Raw genomic sequence first — 5,029 nt, forward strand, 5'->3', positions numbered from 1 at the left:
CCCCTGACTTAGCCGCCATCCTGGACGGCCAAGCGAAGATGCAACAAGAGCTGGCAGATCTGAAGAAACGCAGCGCTGATGAGATAGAGGCGCTGCGGCAAGAGAACTCTCGCCATAGGCGAAAGATTGAGGCTGATCCTACCCTGAAGGGAAAGGCCAAGGAAGCCTCTGAAGCTGCAAGGTCCCCAGCCTTCCAGCCCACAGAGGAGGAAAGTGAATACAACCTCACCCCTCACACCTTCACCACTACCCAACAAACACCCATTCCCTCCACCTACCCCACTCACTTTCCATCCACTCAACCAGGGCATATCGCAGCCCCAACCCCTGCCTCTACCCTCCCTACCACCCAGATCCCATACAACATACCTACCACCCTACACACCACACATGTTCCACAATACAACCTACAATACCTCCCAACAACCCACATCCCCCCTCACAATCTTACCTCCACCTTCCCCGCTATGATCAACCATCCCATCCTACCTCATCTGTTCCCTCCCCACCAGTCCAGACGTCGTCACCCTTTCACCGACTTTATCGCCAACACCCCTCTACCTCCCCAATGGGAACCCTTTACTTTGGACCGCTATACTGGTGAAACCGACCCTGACGAGCACCTCAAAGTCTATATCACCCATGTCGCCCTGTACACGTCCTAAGACGCAGTCTTCTACAAAGCCTTCCCCACCACCTTCAGGGGCCCTGCTCTGGAATGGTTCACATCCCCTCCGCCTTACTCCATCGACAACTTCAACGTCCTTTCACACATGTTCTCCACCCATTTTGCTAGCAGCCGTCCACACCAAACTACCACAATCTCCCTTTTGGGCATTAGACAGGAACAAGGCGAACCACTCAAAGCGTTCATAGAAAGTTTCAGTAAGGTAGCTCTTCGCACCCCACACCTCAACCAAGAGATGATCCTCCAGTGCATGGTACTTACCCTACAACCCAGCCCCTTCGCCAACAACGTCTACCTCCACTCACCTGCCTCTATGCACGAACTTAAATTGCGCACGACCGACTATGTCCGCATAGAGGAGATGCAAACCCTCCATACCAAATTTTGCAACGACTATGCAGCCACCACCGCCAACTCTACCCCGCAACCTCCCCGCTCTGATACCCGCCCACGTGAGCCCCGCCGACCTCGCTTCACCAGATATGCCCCTCTCACCGTAGCCCGATCTCGCATCCTCAATGAGGCCCTACAAGCTGACCTCATCCCTCCACCACGCAAGACAACCACACCTCCTAACGCTGATATGACCAAATATTGCCGCTACCACCGCAACCATGGCCACACTACAGAAGATTGCAAAGCACTCCAGGAAAAGATAGAAGAACTGGTCAGTGCTGGTCATTTTCGTCGCTTCATCCGTAAAGATGATCATCCCTCTCGATCCCACCACCCCCTCGATCCCACCACAAACGCCCTCCACACGACTCCTGTCACGACAGACGCCCCACCCAACCCCATAACCAGGAACCCGAATCGGCCCGCACCGATATCACCCCTGTCGACCCTCCCCTACGTGGCACCATTAACACCATCTCTAGTGGCTTCTCTAGTGGAGGATCCACCTCTTCTGCCAGAAAGAAATACCTCTGCCATATCCAATTCATCAACCATATCACACATTCCCACCACAGACGTCGCATGCCTCCCATCATCTTCACAGATGACGACTTTCATGGCCTCGACCATCAACAAGATGACCCCATGGTCATCACTATTGAAATCGAAAACTACGTCGTTAAGAATGTCCTTGTCGACCAAGGCAGCTCCGTTGACATCCTTTACTGGGCCACCTACCAAAAACTCCAACTTCCGGACACCACTATGGTCCCGTATGACGAACCAATCTATGGCTTTTCTGGCGAACAGGTATCCACCCGCGGCTACATCGACCTCCACACTGTCTTTTGTGAGGGAACCCAAACCAAAATCATTCCAATCCGCTTCCTTATCGTCGATGCGCCAAGATCCTACAATGTCCTCCTAGGTCGTCCTTCCCTCAACACCCTTGGCACTGTCGTCTCCACCCCCCACTTGGCCATCAAGTTCCCTTCTCCTTCCGGTGACATCCTCACCATCCATTGCGACCAGCGCTTGGCACACGAATGCTACATATGGCCAGCCTGCGCCCACAGCTCCTAATTCAACAAACCAACCACATTGAGCGACCACCTGGATCCGGCATCGCCCTATCAGGCGAAAACCTAGACCTTAGAGTAGGTCGGGATGTTTGTCTCGAACCAGTTGAGGAGACCTCCCCTCTAGAGTTCCCCAATGGCCACTCTATCAACCTAGGCACCAGTTTGAACTCTGACGAGCGTGCCATCATCACACCTATCCTCAACAGCAACACAAACCTTTTCGTCTGGTCAGCCGCTGACCTACCTGGGTTGGACCCTCAAGTGGCATCCCACAAACTATCCATTTACAAAGAAGCCCGATACGTATCCCAAAAGAAACGCAAACTTGGCGAAGAACGCCGACTAGCGGCTAAGGTTGAGGCCGACAAGTTACTAAATGCAGGATTCATAGAAGAAGCTCAGTACACCACTTGGCTTTCTAACGTAGTCCTAGTGAAGAAAGCCAATGGCAAATGGCGGATGTGTGTAGACTACACAGATCTGAACAAGGCCTGCCCGCGCGATGCCTACCCCTTACCCAATATCGACCGACTTGTTGACGGCGCGACAAGGAATAAGGTGCTTAGCCTTTTGGACGCATATTCTGGGTACAACCAAATCCCCATGGCCATATCTGAAATGCACAAGACCGCCTTCATCACAGACGATGCCAACTACTTTTATAGAGTCATGCCTTTTGGTCTGAAGAACGCTGGAGCAACCTACCAATGGCTAATGAACAAGGTCTTCAGTCATCTAATGGGATAATATGTCGAAGTATATGTTGACGACATGGTTGTCAAGTCTCCAAGTCATCACCAACATCTCGAGGACCTCTCGGTTGTCTTTTCCGCGCTACGCCAATACAACCTCCGCCTCAACCCTGACAAATGTGTATTCGGCGTCGACCGTAGTAAATTTCTTGGGTTTATGTTGACCCAACGTGGCATAGAAGCCAATCTCGAAAAATACAAGGCCATTATTGAGATGCGCAGTCCCACTACCATCAAAGAGGTCCAATGCCTCATAGGCCGCCTCACAGCCATTTCCCGCTTCCTACCCAAACTGGCCGAACAAACCCAACCCATCGTCCAACTTCTAAAGAAATCCACCCGGTTCACGTGGACTGATGATTGTGAACAAATCTTCCAAAAGTTGAAAACAACCCTGACCTCACCACCTATCCTCCACAAGCCGGACACTCGCCAACCCCTCGTTGTATACATCACGGCCACCGACCACACTGTCAGCGTCACGCTCGTCCAAGAAATAGAAGGCACACAGCATCTTGTCTACTTCGTTAGCAGAACACTGCAAGATCCTGAAACCAGATATCAAATGGTAGAGAAGCTGGCCTTATCCTTAGTCCACGCAGCCCGCCGCCTACGCCCATACTTCCAAAACCACAGCATCACCGTCAAAATCGACTACCCAATTCAAAAAATATTGCAAAAACCAGATCTAGCCGGACGGATGTCATCTTGGGCCGTCGAGCTGTCGGAATTCAACATTCGCTACGAACCCCATGGTCTCATTAAAGCCCAATGTCTTCTAGATTTTGTCAATGACCTCCAGCACACACCCACAGAGGACCAGTGGACGCTTCATGTAGATGGTTTCTCAAATCCAAAAGGTGTCGGTGCTGGCATCGTGTTAGAAGGACCCAATGACATCCTCATCGAAAAATCCCTCGACTTTGCCTTCAAAACATCAAATAACCAGGCCGAATACGAAGCTATCCTCGTCGGCCTTTCTCTTGCCCGCGAAGTTGGTGTCAAGACGTTAACATGTAAGACCGACTCCAAACTTACTGTAGGGCACCTAAACGATGAATTACAAATTAAAGACCCCATCCTTCTACAGTATTACCACCTAGTCCGCGCAGTCATACAATCCGCCTTCGAATGAGTCCGTATCGAACATATCCCAAGAACCGACAACATCAGAGCCAACATCCTCTCAAAATTAGCCAACACCAAATTGAAAAGCCGCCAGCGATCTCTACTACAGCAAACATTATCCACACCCTTCATCACAAATACCTGCCAAAACCTAACCTACACCCCAACTAACAGCACCACCCCTCCCCAAAACCATAACTGGACCACCCCCTATATCCAATACCTAAGAACCGGCAACCCCCCACAAGATGCGAACAAAACTTGGCTGGCTAAGGCCGCCAGGTATACCATGATAGGCGACGATCTTTACAAGCGCGGATACAGCCAACCTCTCCCCAAATGTGTCACGGTAGAGCAAGCGCAATATATCATTAAAGAGCTACACGAAGGCATTTGCGGCTACCATTCCGACGCACGTACCATGGCTACAAGAGTCCTTAGAGCCGGGTACTTCTGGCCGACTATAGAAGCAGACTGCCAAGATTATGTCAGAAAGTGCAAACCATGCCAGAAACATGGCAACCTCATCCACCAGAAACAAGAACAGCTACACCACATACTATCCCCATGGCCATTCGCTAAATGGGGAATGGATATCCTCGGCCCATTCTCACCCGACAAAGGGCAAGTGAAATTCCTAATTGTAGTCGTCGACTACTTCACCAAATGGATAGAAGTCAAACTGCTAACCACCAGCACGGCCCATCAAGTTCAACAATTTGTTTGGAAAGATATTATATGCAGATATGATGTTCCACATACCATCATCATAGACAATGGCCGACAATTTATAGATAAGGAGCTAGCCAAGTTCTACACTGGCATGGGCATCAAACACATCACAAGTTCTGTAGAACATCCACAAACCAATGGACAAGCAGAGGCGGCCAATAAAGTTATCCTAGTGGAGCTACACAAGAGATTAGATAGCGCCAAAGGTCGATGGCCCGAAGAGTTAGTAGAAGTGCTATGGGCTTACAGGT

Source organism: Vigna unguiculata, chromosome 3, assembly GCF_037176805.1.
Source record: "Vigna unguiculata cultivar grain cowpea cultivar isolate G323 ecotype 2 chromosome 3, ASM3717680v1, whole genome shotgun sequence".
NCBI lineage: Eukaryota > Viridiplantae > Streptophyta > Magnoliopsida > Fabales > Fabaceae > Vigna > Vigna unguiculata.